This window comes from Eubalaena glacialis, chromosome 5, assembly GCF_028564815.1.
Source record: "Eubalaena glacialis isolate mEubGla1 chromosome 5, mEubGla1.1.hap2.+ XY, whole genome shotgun sequence".
Lineage (NCBI taxonomy): Eukaryota > Metazoa > Chordata > Mammalia > Artiodactyla > Balaenidae > Eubalaena > Eubalaena glacialis.
Genome location: NC_083720.1, coordinates 26,006,421 through 26,021,515, shown reverse-complemented (window position 1 = coordinate 26,021,515; position 15,095 = coordinate 26,006,421). Strand labels below are relative to the sequence as shown.

The window sequence follows — 15,095 nt, the reverse complement described above, 5'->3', positions numbered from 1 at the left end:
GATAAGAAGTTAACTTTTGTTTGAGTAGCAACTGAGTATTTTATTTAACTGTGCAACCTCTCCTATCATTTTAAAGGCATAATTATTGAGTTGAAAGCTTGGATTTTTACTTTACAAACTAAACAGCAATTTTTATATTTTATAGGATGATAATTACAAATGAACAAGGAAAGGACAGGTAGGAAATTGGTAATTCCATAAAGAAATATTCTCTAAACATTGCAAAAATTTTCCTAATTTCTCCTTTTGGAATTATTCTATGTTAATTTCTTGTTTGTAGACAGGATAACATACTGGTAATAATCTTTGAGTTAAGACTTAGTCCTCTAAATTTTCTGCCAATCCTTCCACTGCTATTATTCCTATGTCGACATATGTAGTTTAATTCAGAACTCTCATATCCTTGTGCTTTTTAGTTTGCTTATTGATTTGGAATGTGTTTTTCATTTTTTTAAATGGATTTTTAAAAGGGGACTTATTTTGTTCTGATGGAAATGAGAAACTCATTTCAAATTAGAGATATTACTAAGACTGATTTTTGTTACTACTATCCATCTTTTAAGGTAAATAAAGAGCCAAAGGTTTAGACAATTTCTTTTGAGCATTAGTTATGGTGGCTAAGCATTTGTTTCAAAAATTTGTGAACCTAATTTTTATTTCCCCAGAGTTAAGAGGGCTCTCCTGCAAATTTGTAAAGAAAAAAAAAAAAAAGAAAGAAATGACCAAATAATTAAAAGGTTGATAAACTATATAGTTTCTGGTTATCCAAGATTACAGTTATACTGCATGTAATCCTGGCTAACTTATTTAAATATTATCAATTAAATAGAAAAAGGAAAAAATAGACCTACTAGTTTGACTCAGTTATATAAAATATTCAAAAAAGTTCTCATAAAAAAGCAAACTAGATACTAAAAAGAGAGTAGAGTTAAAAATAAATAAATTTATTGAACTAGTTGAGCTTATTGGTAAAGACTGTAGAATATAGCTTTAAAATTAAAAAAATAAAACCATCATGCATCTTTTTTTCTTAGGGAGTTCCTTTTTCTGGCACTCTTGTTATATTCAGTGCACAATCCCTGAGCTTTCATATATTGAAATAGTTTTGTTTTGTTTTTTTTTTAAGTCTTCCTTTCCCTGTTCTCCTCACCGCTCCAACCACATCCACTCAATTTTCTACCTCTGGGGTCTTGAAGTCGTTCTTTATTCCACATTTATTTATCTACCATCCATTCTTAAATTCAGTAAATATTTCTTGTAGGTGGATACAGTGTTGGGTTTGGCAAGCATAGTCTCTGTAACCTTGGGCTTTACTGAGAGGGAGAGAGATATTAAATAGAGGGTCCCACAAATGTGTAATTACAAATCATAATAAGTGCTACAAAACAAATCTAGAGCATGTTGTGATAGATGCAATAAGGGATTTAATTTAGACTGGGGAAGTGGGCCTACACTTGATGCTTTCTAATGGACCATTTTAAAAAGATCAAACGATCTATTTTTTCCCAATCAGCTTGCTACCACTTTAGGCAGGCCTTCATGTCTTTTTCTTGGGCTTTAAAACACTGTAGACTGCTAACCGTATTCCCACCTTCCTCTATTCTATTTTACACTCTGCAGTCATACTAACATCCTAGAAGCAGTAAATGCACTTTACCCTTGAAGTCAGGCAAGCCATTCACTTAATGACTCAGCTTGGTCGGTCATTTCACTTCTCACATCTTTTCCCTTCTCTGTGAAATGGGATCATGCTTAACACTTGTTTCACACTATTATTGTGAAGATTACATTGTATAAGGCATACAAAGTGCTTAGCTAAGTGCCTGGTACATAGTAAGAGCTTGATAAATGCTGTTAATGATCACTTAATATGTCATTCTCTTCCCACCAAGTAGGTATAAATGGTGCCCTCATATTTCCATATTAAGCTACCTGCATTGGTATTTCCCCAAATCAGCCTGTCCTCTGCACTATTCCCCACCTCCTACATTTCTCCATGTTTTTCTCTGTGTTTTTTTTTTTTTTGGCCTGGAAAGTGTCCAGCTGTTCCCAATCACATTTTCCAGTCCCAACCCATTTTTAAAGATCTGCCCAAATGCCACCTTTTTGTATGAAGCCTTCCCTGATGCCTTAAAGCTTTTCCTTTTCTCATCTCCCAAAGTAAGTTCCTAAATTGTTTTTCTTAAGACTTGCATCATTTTCCACTTTACTATATAACTTTGTATTTTATTTCTCCTTTTAGTCTAAAAGTACCTGAAGGTTGATCAAACCTTACTCATTTTTACACATGCCACGTTGCCAAATATAGTTTCATATATGTGGAAGGCATTTAAAATGTGATAGGAACATATATTAATGCACAGCTGTCAATTGAATTAGTTTCATTTATTTTTATTACTAACATTTTTTTGATGGTAAAATGATAAAAATGGCTCATGGACCATACCATTAAATGATATAGATAGGATCTTGCATTTCACGAGCACATTCATAATATGGATGTTTTATAATCTTCTATTGTAAGTCGCCTAGTAAGACAAGCTCACAGAGGCGAGGGCATATGGATTTTCTTCCACTGGCGCTAATTAGCTATATGAAGAATTTGACAGACCTTTCCATTGTTAAAAGAAGTAGAGTTATCTAGTCACAGCCTCCCAACATGTAATCTTGATTAATGTGGGAGTAAAATGACAATTTCTGTAAGTAAAAACAAAACAAATGGATAAAAAGAAGCAAATTCTAAAGGATTCAAGCTTTCCTACTTCATTGCAACTGAATGTTCTTTGAGTTTCAAAATTCAAAGAAAGAAAGGTTCCATGTCTTTCAATGATAAGAAAAAGAGAGACACAAATAAATATGTATAAAATGGATATAATTTTAAAAAATAAAACTCAGAAATAAATGTAAAAGAAAAACATGTTAAACCATAAAAATTAATGAAGAAATATAGAAAAAAATAAAGGATTGAAATACAGGAAAAATGTATAATGCCAGAGGAAATATCAGACAGGAAAAATACAAATATAAAATTATGAATAAATAAAATATAATAAAACCATAAAAACCTTCTTTTGGAAAAATTTGTTAACAGACTAGAAATAATGTCTCAATTTGAGATAAAAATCAAATAGTAAAGCATAGGAAATAGTATACAGCTGTATATATACTATTTTTATCTGAATATTTTGTGGGGAAATTTGACTAACTTTTGAAAATATATGTAAAATATATACAGTGTTTGGATAATAAACCTTAGTTATTTTCTTTAATAGTTTATAAGTCATAAAAATATATATAAACGGCTTTGAAGTTTCCCCTTGCATTATTTATGAAAGGCTCACTAAGTTATTTGATTGGGTATCAAAGAGAATAAATACATAACTTATTTAAGCAGAAGCAAAAAGTCATTATTTTAACAAACATTACTTGCATTCACTTAATGTTCTTATAATAAATTCCTCAGTATTTAATAAAGCAAGTCCAACTCTGCCCTACTGCAAAATGTTAAAGAGAACAATGGTTTTCAAACTTTACCAGACATAACATTTTCTAGAGGAGGCTGCTAAAATTGTCAATTCTGGGGACCCACTTGAAGAGTTATTGATTTAATCTATCTATGATGGGGCCCAAGTATGTGTATTTCATTATAGACCCCAGTTGGTTCTTAAGAAGGGTCAAGCAATTGTTTCCAGTTTACTCATAAGAAATGAATCACCAGGATGCTTTTCCCAGGCCCATTTTCTGGGTATTCTGAGTTACAGTATAAGATGGAGCCTAGGAATCTGTGTTTTTTAAAATTTATTTATTTATTTAATTTATTTATTTTTGGCTGCGTTGGGTCTTCCTTGCTGTGTGTGCTTTCTCCAGTTGCGGTGAGCGGGGGCTACTCTTCGTTGCGGTGCGTGGGCTTCTCATTGCGGTGGCTTCTCTTGTTGCGGAGCACGGGCTCTAGGCGTGCGGGCTTCAGTAGTTGGGGCACGAGGACTCAGTAGTTGTGGCTTTTGGGCTCTAGAGCGCAGGCTCAGTAGTTGTGGTGCACGGGCTTCATTGCTCCGCGGCATGTGGGAACTTCCCGGATCAGGGCTTGAACCCTTGTCCCCTGCATTGGCAGGCGGATTCTTAACCACTGCACCACCAGGGAAGCCCGGAATCTGTGTTTTTAACAGTGATTCTTATAGTTTTAAACTGGAGATTATAGCCATCAAGGAACTTCAGGAAATATTGTTAGTGCACTATTCATATTTAATTTCAAGGTATATTGCATATGTCTTAAGCCATTCTGATATTCACATTGTTTATCATCAGGTTAACACTTTCTCTACGTGTACATAATTAATAAGTCATGACTGTATACATACTTTGGTATAGGCTTATGTTTTCAGAATTTCAAATCAAATACCAAAGGGTGATAGTTTTTGTTTGTCTGCCTTGGAAAGTTTTTTATTACATTCAATAACTCAATAAAAATGTTATCTTATTTACAAGATCTTACTTATCTTTTTATCTTACTTACAAGATCTTGATGTGGGAATCAGAAAAGGTTACATCTATACTTATTTTCCAGGTGGAAAAAAATTGCTTCATGGAAAGTTTAAATGGCCCACCCAGATAACACAACAAGAGGGCCAAAATTGAGCATGTTTGCCTTAACATTTGGTCCGACTTTAACCTCAGGTCTCTCTACAGTAAATCTGTGTGGCCACCCAGTTTGAAACAGACTCGGAATTTCATGAACTTTTGTGCAGAGACTATTTGTCAATGTACAGATGAAAATGAATAGGGCTGACCCAGGGTGAAAGTATGAAGCTTTTGAAGTTTGCCTTTGATAGTTTCTGCCTCCCTTCTTGTTCATCTCTTTCCCTTTAGAAGAAATCTCCATTCCTTCAGAAATCTACTCTCTTCCTTTTCTTTGATAAAATCTTACTGCTGCTCAAAGAGGAAATTGTTTGATATAATTTATAAATTGACAAAAGCTTATTATACCAACATGCTGAGTCTTCTAAAGAAGTTCACATGGAACAGTTTAGCTATGATTGTGGAATGGGTGAGTTAATTAAGAAAGAATGAATGTATACTTCTGATATCTTTTGTGGGGAGAAAGGTTTGGGGCTTGGGGGGTCCTTCTGATGAAATCACATTCAATTCAAAGAACAACTTGCCAGGTAGAAAAACACCATAGTGTTTCAGAGCAATTATCCTCTCGCTTTCTGCCCATCACCTAAGTGTTCCACTGCTATCTATCTTCTCTCGCTTAAGTCTCCAGGAAGCAAGGAATCTGGAACTCTCTGGGCTCTCTACCTCCTTGTGCTATTATTCACTCATTTATCCATTCAAACAGTATTGACTGAACCCCTGCTTCTTGTTTTAGGCATTCTTCTAGGTACTAAGGACACAGTAGAGAATGGTAACAATAATATCTAACATAATTGTGTTAGGTACTGCTAGGTACTATGAGAAGCACTCAACTTGAATTATCTCTGTAAATCTCTCCATGATCCCTTGGGCTTCCCTGGTGGAGCAGTGGTTGAGAATCTGCCTGCCAGTGCAGGGGACACGGGTTCGAGCCCTGGTCCGGGAAGATCCCACATGCTGGGGAGCAACTAAGCCCGTGCACCACAACTTCTGAGCCTGTGCTCTAGAGCCCACGAGCCACAACTACTGAGCCTGCATGCTGCGACTACTGAAGCCCGCGTGCCTAGAGCCCGTGCTCCGCAACAAGAGAAGCCACCGCAATGAGAAGTCCGCACACCACAGCGAAGAGTAGCCCCCGCTCGCCGCAATTAGAGAAAGCCCATGTGCAGCAATGAAGACCCAACACAGCCAAAAATAAATAAATGAAATAAATAAATTTATTAAAAAAAAAATCTCTCCATGATCCCTTTATTAACCCTATTTTACAAGTGGGGAAAATAAATCGCAGAGAGCCTAAATAAGCTACCTAAGGTTATGGAGATAGAAAGTGTCTGCCAGACAAAACCACTATATTTGTTGTTTTCATGGAGCTTACATTCTTTTTAGACATGCAGATGATACACATGGCAAATCAATCAAATAATTATTTAATTGAAATTATTATTAATGTAAAAATCATTATAGTATATGCTAATATTGAAACTAACACAGAGTACCTACATTTTAACAGGATAGGCAATGAGTTGTATGAAGGTCTTTCTGAAAAAGTGGCAGTTTAGTTGAGAGAGAGATGAGAGGCCAGCTATGTCTAAAACAGGGACTCCAGAGAGTGTGCTCCAGGCAAGGGGGCCAGTGAAAACAGGGCTCCATGTCAGGAAGGACCTTGGCACCTTTTTAATACACCACCCTCTACCTCACCTCACACAGGATATGATTTACATTTTAAATTGATTTCTCTGGCTACTTGCTGATAAGGAATTGTAGGAAAACTTGTAAGAAATGGGGGAAATCATTTAGGAGGATTTTGCAGTAGTTCCAGTAAGAGAAAATAAAGGCATGGCTTCTACTGGTGGTACTGGGAATGGAAAGAAGTAAATAGTGTAATTATTGATGGGCCGACGTGGGAAGTAAAGCTGAGTGATTTCATTAATGATTCAGATTTCTGACATTCGATGAAGTGAGGGAAGAGTTGAGATAGGTTTTGAGGGAAAATCAACACCTCCATGGCTACACTAAACATTTCTTCCCCACAGCAGGATGGCTATGTTGTTGAAACCTCTACATCACCCCTAACAGGAAAAACAGAGTTTAAAGTCCCACATCATCATTGTTTTCAAACCTTGGTACCCATGATTAGAGCTAACTGCACAAGGAGTGTATATATTAGTAAGGGGAGTGGTCTCATAGTACAGGGAGTGCTTTTTGGATACCGGAAGGTTAAACATTGATACTGATTAAAGATACAGGCAAAGAGAAGAAAAAAATTGAAAATTAGTTTGACCTTGTAAAATAATATTAATTCATGTCACGTATGTGAAGAGTCTGCATTTTCTGCCTGATTATCAAAGAACACAATGAAGGTTATATAAATCATTAAACTTGAAGTGCATTTACAGTGTTGTAAATTTTGATTGTATCAGCAAAGCACTCCGTGTGTCTTTGACTCCCTTCCCAGTGGCTATGGATGGATTTGTCTTGTGCCCTAAACTGTGTTACGGGGGAATGTCATTGGCATCTCTGTGCCCACAGAATTCTAAGCCACTGACTTCAGTCCATTCTGAAAGCATGTGAGATGAATTTCTGCTTCTGCTTTCTGATTGGCACTGGTTCTCTCCCTGGGATCAGAAAAATTCCATAAAGGTAGTGAATTACTGCCCAATTCTTAAGAGCCCCAGTTTCTCTTCAACTATATTCTCAAGTTCAGCCCATAGAGGTCACCACAAACCGTGAGTATGCCCTTCTCTCTGTACCTCTGTTTCCATGTTTTTCATGTTCTACCTAATCGATTGGAATTTTGAATCAAATACATAAATTTGAATCAAATATAAACTTGTATGATCCTTCAGATAGTACTACTTGAACCACTGGCTTTTCCTTTACAAGTTAGTTCTTCTAAGTCTCGTCTTCAATTGTATTATTTAATTTACTTTTTCTGTAAGCTTTGCTTCCAAGTCTCCATCATGGCCTGCAAGAATTTTTGAGTTGTAAAAAGATAAATATAATGTAACTTTAGAATTCATGGTTCATGTAGCATGATTATTTCCTTAAAAGGATTTTATAAAGTAATGGCAAGAATAACTGTCTTATTTTCCCTAGGCCCAAATGTTTAAGTAAATGATAAAGTAATAGTGAGATAGAACTATCTTACATGAGGACTTCTTCGGGGATGTGGAATGAAACTGGTCATTGTAAGCCCAGTGACTGAAAGATGGCTTCAGGAATCATCAGGAATCAGAGAGCTGAGAGAAACATACACATGCACAACAAAATAATAATGTCAGACCTTTATTAAGTAAGGATGGGAGCAAAGTCGTTTTAACTCGAAATATTTCCAGAGATTCTAAGTAAGGATCTGCACTGAACTGGGCCCAAATTCTCTCTGTGTTAGGTTGAAACTTTAAAATGTAACCTGAGTCACCCTGCATAATCCTGACTTCTGTGTTGGAGAGCCTACTTGATAGAAATGCTTTGTCCTGCTGTGGAAGTACCAAAGCAGACACAGAATCACCTTTGGAGCTAGCTTGGAGTCTCTGAAGTGTGGAAGCTTGGGCTGCCTTCAATAATGAGTCATCATGGATGATTTTATTATGTAAGAGATGATAACCAGTGAAACAAGAGTTCCTGATTACAGATTTCCAAACGGTGATCCATGGGTCACTAAAATTTAACAGTTCCATGAAAAAATAATTCCATGTTCAAAATGTTTGGGAAACACTCTGTAGTATATCCCTCTTGGGAGGTTCTCAATTCACATTTACATGCTAAAGTCTTTAGTAGAAAAAATTTTGTACTTGATTTCTCTCAGCTTTTTCCCCAAACTATTTGCCAGGAACACACACTCCTACCTGCCTAATTTTAAGATACAGTCTTAGGAAGAAAACATTAAGTGGATGGCTAATACCTTGGAGGTAGAGGTATTTCCTGGGGTCATGATATCCTTGATCAAATACAGTTTCCTATTTAGTATCCAATGCAAATTGCAAAATATAATAGCTGTAATTTTACATGAAATGTGGTTCTGCATATGTATTAAGTTATATAATCACATTAACTCTCTGCATGTGATCTGTAGAAAAAGAGGACTTTTCCATTATTCCAGGATTTGTCATCCCACAAGAGCTTCAGATCAAAATCAGTTTCTTAGTATTATGAAATTGTGGAAATATACTTAGAAATAATTACCCTTTTGATAAACATGATGTTACTTCTTGGAGCATCTTATTCTTGTTGAAAACTTATTAAAAACAACTATTAAGTTGTTTTCATTACCTAAATTACGTTTTACTTCATGATCCAAAAAAAAAAATTCTCATTTTATTTTTTAGGCCTTAAAAAATGTAGGCCTCTCCAGCAGCTGTCTCCTTAATCAAGGTCAGATACTGGCATCCTTCCTTACGAATCGTGCTCTGCCTCTGTTCATGTCTCATTCTCCATCCTCTGGTCACAATCTCCATCCTCTGGTCACTCGGTACAAGTCTAGGGCCTCTTAAAATAGTTCCTGGCACAACACAGATATTCAGTAGTCGTAGGCTGGTGTTGTAACTGACCTTCCTAATTTCATCTCTAGAAATACCCTCTGCTCACATACAGTCAGAAATCTCTTCAAAATGTCGAGGTATCAGCTTATTAGCTATCATCTTTCATTCTTTTGCTTATTAGCTATCATTCTTTCATTAAATATTGTGTTGCAACAATTCCAAAATATTTCTTGAGCACAGAAGGTGTACACTCTATTCTCAGTTTTATACAACTCCCCATTCTTTCATGGATACACCCTAGAAACACCTGAACTCTATGACAGATTTTTAGGATATTGGAGACAGGCTTCAGAGATTCCTGCCATAGCTTTGGCAGATATGTCAGTTCTATAATAATTCTCCTAAAAATGTCCTGGAACCACAGAAAGGGAGTTCTGAGGATGGTAGGTATTCAGCATTTAAATTTCAGTATCTCTACAGCCATTTCATTCAAGATTAAAAAGAAAAAGATTTACTTTCTTGTCAATTTCCATCATTCCTGTCCCACAGGAGCAAGGGATACATTACTGAGAGTATCAAGGGTTGTCTGCAGGTTTTTATCCACTTCTTCTTAGTAAGGTATAGTCTCTTCCTGTCTTCTCTGTGATTTCACTCACAATTTCTCTCTACTCAAAGTATAAATAAATTTCAGGTTAAAATCCATATGATCTTTCCAGTGGCCAAACTTTTCCTTTCACTAGAGTTATTTCATTAAGATTATACTTGAAAATTACAAATCATATGTTTTTAACTTTATTATTATCTTTCTCTTATTAATTTTAAAGGAACCAAAGCTTTGCCTTACTTTTATTTGCTGTATTAATAGAGTGAATCTTATCAATCTGAAGTTACCACTGGGGCAGAGCAAGTTGATAATGGTGAAAATAGCTGTGTGCAGTAATGATTCAACTGATTGATATGCTGTAAGTGATTTGAACAAAGATAAATCATTGACTTTATTGGGTATTGAAAAATTGCATAATACGTGTAGGATAGGTGGCATGCTGATATCTATATATCTATATATCTATAGCTATATCTATATAAATATATGTGTATGTTTTATGTCCCACAGTGAATATATTTGTCTTCTTTCTGAATAAGGATATCTATTTTTAAATACATAATTGGGCTAATAGATGAATAAACAGACTGCATCTATTAGCAAATTTATTATTTATCATCAGGGTGTACTCTATTAAGGTGGTACATGATATCTTAATTGTTTAGACTTTTAAAAAGGATCATTATTTCAGAATATTGACATATTTGGATAAAAAGATAGGAGTGTCAAATTAAAAAAATCAAGAACATTACCTTGATGGCTTAGAAAACAAACAAAAAAAGGTTATTACTTAGATTCCATATATATGTGTTAGCATATGGTATTTGTTTTTCTCTTTCTGACTTACTTCACTCTGTATGACACACTCTAGGTTCATCCACCTCACTACAAATAACTCAATTTCGTTTCTTTTTATGGCTGAGTAATATTCCATTGTATATTTGTGCCACATCTTCTTTATCCATTCATCCGATGATGGACACTTAGGTTGCTTCCATGTCCTGGCTATTGTAAATAGAGCTGCAATGAACATTTTGGTACATGACTCTTTTTGAATTATGGTTTTCTCAGGGTATATGCCCAGTAGTGGGATTGCTGGGTCGTATGGTAGTTCTATTTTTAGTTTTTTAAGGAACCTCCATACTGTTCTCCATAGTGGCTGTATCAATTTACATTCCCACCAACAGTGCAGGATATGGGGAGGGGGAAGGGTAAGCTGTGACAAAGTGAGAGAGTGGCATGGGCAGATATACACTACCAAACGTAAAATAGATAGCTAGTGGGAAGCAGCTGCATAGCACAGGGAGATCAGCTCGGTGCTTTGTGACCACCTAGAGGGGTGGAATAGGGAGGGTGGGAGGGAGGGAGACGCAAGAGGGAAGAGATATGGGAACATATGTATATGTATAACTGATTCACTTTGTTATAAAGCAGAAACTAACACACCAAAAATTAAAAAATAAAATAAAATAAAATAAAAGCATCCAGTAATACAATACAAAAAAAAGGTTATTACTGATAATAGAATTGAAACTGCAATGGTCATTAGAATTTTTCATATAGTCATTGTAATAGCATAAATTCAGTATTTAGTTTATTTAACAGGTGAAATGAGAAAAATTTATTTGTAAATAAACACATCTACCTGTAGTAACCAAATAGACTTTAAGTAAACACCAAAAACTTTATCTCCATAAGGAACTGTACTCCAACAAGCATTTACCAAACCACTGGTATCTTCAAAGCTGTCTCCTAGGTCTTGCTAATATACTGTGCCCCTTTAAAAATTATGTAAATAAGTAAATAGTCTCTGTGTAAATAAGTAAATAGTCTCTGTATAGAAACATTTCTGTGTCTTATTTTCATTTTATTTTACCATTTTGAATAAATCTGGGTTAGTTAAAAATTTCATGATCAATTCTATAAACTTCAGAAAATGTTTCATATGCTACATAGTTTAATATTTTGCAAATGCACATTCAGATGCATATATTTTAAATGCATATCACAAAAATCATTTCCAAAGGCTAAATATCAAATCATGTGTCAAATTATATATATTTGGGGCATTAAATCTTCTTTACTATTTAAGTTCATATGTAGTAGAATCTTCTCATTATACTGCCAGCAAGGAAAAGATGCATCTATTTGTAGTTTTTAAAAAAATCAATATGAAATATACATGTCATTATCTATATAGATTTGGTTATAGAAACCATAACCAAAGTATATTACCATTCATAGTATAAATATTTTAAGGTGGATTTTTCCTGTATGTTGTACACAAATTATCTTTCAGCAAGTCTCTCCCTCCCTCTGACAAAATTTAAGACTTTTGAAAATAAAAAGCTCCTGTGAGATGTTGCTATCGCCTCCTCAAGCTCAATTCTATTTAAAGCCTAATTACTATTCAGGTTCTTAACAAAACAGTCTTGACATCATCTGATAAACACCTACTAGTCTACCAACTCTGCTTTCTGGTAAATGAAGGGAAACTAGTGAGATATTCATAAAGGAGACCGACAAAAACAAAAATATATTAATGGTAACATTTTCTGTACAGCTCTCATTTTCCAACACAAGAAGGCAACATTCAAAATATTTTCTATGTAAAAGGTATCCTTTAGAGTTCTATGACTGACTTTATCCACCTTTCACAGTATATTTTTATACAGAATTTGGCTATAATTTAATTTTAAGAAGGACTCTCAAATAAGTGAAATATGTTATTGTATTTACTCATGCAGGAAATATTTGAGTAGCTAATATTCCAGCTGTTCTACGTAGTAGAGATTCAGCTTTGAACAAAACAAAGTCCTTTATTTAGGAGTTCATATTCCAGTGGATGAGACAGACAATAAACAAATAAAGATATGGTGCAGTAAGATGACGGTACTAAGAAGCCATTGGGGAGTTTTGATCAAGCAGAGATATCATGTTCATCACACCTTGAAATCTGGTCATTGTATGAAGAATTACCTGGGTCAAGGAGGACATGTATGGAAGAGGGAAACATTTAGAAGAAAGAACTACCCTATTTGAGGAATGAATGTCTTGGAGTTGGTGGTAATGTAGGAGGAAAGTGGTCAGATTTGGGATATAGCTTGTAGACATCTAGGACTCTAAATATCAAATGATGAATTGAAAGCAGGTTGTGAGAGATTTGAATGGGGTGCATGATGACTACTGCATTTGTTCCCATATTTTGTGTATCAGATGAAAGTTGTTTGAAAATTACCAGCCACATCTATTCTCAGGGAGTGAAGTATCTCTTCAACATCCCCAGAGTATCATTTAGTGTGTTGGCTTCATCTACAAAAAGCAGGTGTTCCTAATCCATTAAATTTTTTGGCCAAACAATTTTATTTTTTCCGTCTGTGTTTTCATGAGAGCTCAAAAAGTGTGGAGTGAAAGCAAGCTTTTTCAAATATTTTGGAAAAAAAATGTTGGGATGAGTTATCACGTAAAACTACTGCTCTAATGATTGTTTATTTAAGAATATTAGATACAGGGTAAATGCAGAGGAAATACATCGAGACATATTTAACAAACCTTATTTAATGTATCTGAAACAATGTAAAATGAAAAGCACATCATTACCAATCATTTTATGTAGATATTGTGGTATAGACATCAGATATTAAATAGGATTTACACTTTCATTCCATTCTCTGAACTGTTGAAATAAAACTCAATAAAACATAATTCTTATTTTACTAATTATGGCTCATTTAGCATTATAAAAAAAAAAACTTAACTAAGTGTTAGAATTTGTTGAAACAAAAGTCTTCTTACTTCTATAAATGAAGTGTAGTTAATTCTTTTAAATAAGTTCTTAAGGAATCTCTTTCCTAGAATATATTTAATCAACTACAGGGACGTTTCATTTTATTAACTGACTCTTTAGTTTGACATTGCAAATATCTCTCACCTTGGGCCATGAATGCGATAAAGCCTCTTAAAAAATCTTACTCTCACATTCCGCATTATTTTACATTAATCTCCAGAATTACTTTTAGAGATTTTTGAGCCATCTTTATTCTTCCTAATTGCTGCATCTACTAAGCAAGACAGATATTTTTCTACAAAACCCTTGTTAATTACTAACATATCCCACATTTACATAATACACTTTTTGGGGCAATTTCTGTGGTAACATTTCATGGCTAATAGGAAGCAACTTGCTTTCCTTTATTAAGTGTACTAAAACTTCATGCCCTAGACATCATTGACGGTAAACATTTGATACTGCTCAAATTTAATGCACGGAGGCATTTTGCTGTGCCAATATTAGGTTTATTTATGTGCTGTGTTCTGCATTGTTAGCTGCTAATGAGACTTCAACTCTTATTGCTCTAAGGCCTGAACACTAACCTCATTTTAATGAGTTCATTATTTGCTGTCTTCTGAAAGGAAGACAACAAATTTTCCTTTTAATTAAAGGTCAAAACACCTCTGGTGAAGGAAAGGGAAGAGGTTATCAAACCCTAGGAGAAGCTGAGAGATAGCTCTTTCAGATTTCTAAGCTAAGCAGAGTTAGTATAGACTGGGGCAGGTGGTGGTTTCTCAAGAATATAGACGGTCAATCAATCTCCAGAGACCAAGGTGCATCTAAATTTAAGACAAATGAGAACCCTACAGTACGATGGCTAATGTGCCTAAGACTGTAAAAAATGAAAGTCAGCCAAAGTAATTAAAGAGGCTTTACTCCTAACCAAAAGGGCCCCCTGGATCAATAGGGCTTCAGGAGCATGATTTGTCTTTTGCTTGAGGAATGAGTTATGGGGTGGAGAGAAAACATGCTATATTAATTGAGGCCAGAAAAACTAATCTCAAATATTTTATCACAGAATGTGAAGCAAAAGCAAGTCAATATTTGGGGAACTATTTTTAATAATGTATAAGATATGTGGACCTAGCATGAGATATAAGAATATGTATATTCAGAGGAAACTTAGCTGCTAAACTGTGAAATTCCTGGGAATGTCAGTTCTTATTTGCATTTGCAGGCAATGCAGACCTCTAACCACAGGGGAAGGTGAATTTAAATAATATATAGTCCTGTCATAACAGATAGTATGAACAACTTGCTACTTACGTAAATTTTAATATGAATGAAACCAAGAGATTCGAGCATAACAATTACATGGTGCCTTTGCACTTAACAAATAGTGTGGTTAGATTAAAGCCCAAAACACTTTCATTTTGCTCTGACAGCATACACATTCACACGCAGGCGATTCCAATCTTGTACATTGCTTTCTAATTAATATCTAAATGTTTAATGATAATATATTTTTAATTTAAACATATGCCTTCAGTAACTTTATATTTATACATGAAATCTAGTACATACCTTTTTATGTTTCTAAGCATTGTTC

The 15,095-nt window shown here is 34.8% G+C and overlaps 1 protein-coding gene across 2 annotated transcripts in view; it reads right to left on the bottom strand.

Moving 5' to 3' along the window:
- LOC133091951 (bifunctional heparan sulfate N-deacetylase/N-sulfotransferase 4) overlaps nt 1–15,095 on the bottom strand; it is a 241,907-nt gene that overhangs the window by 139,826 nt on the left and 86,986 nt on the right. The window lies entirely within an intron of this gene.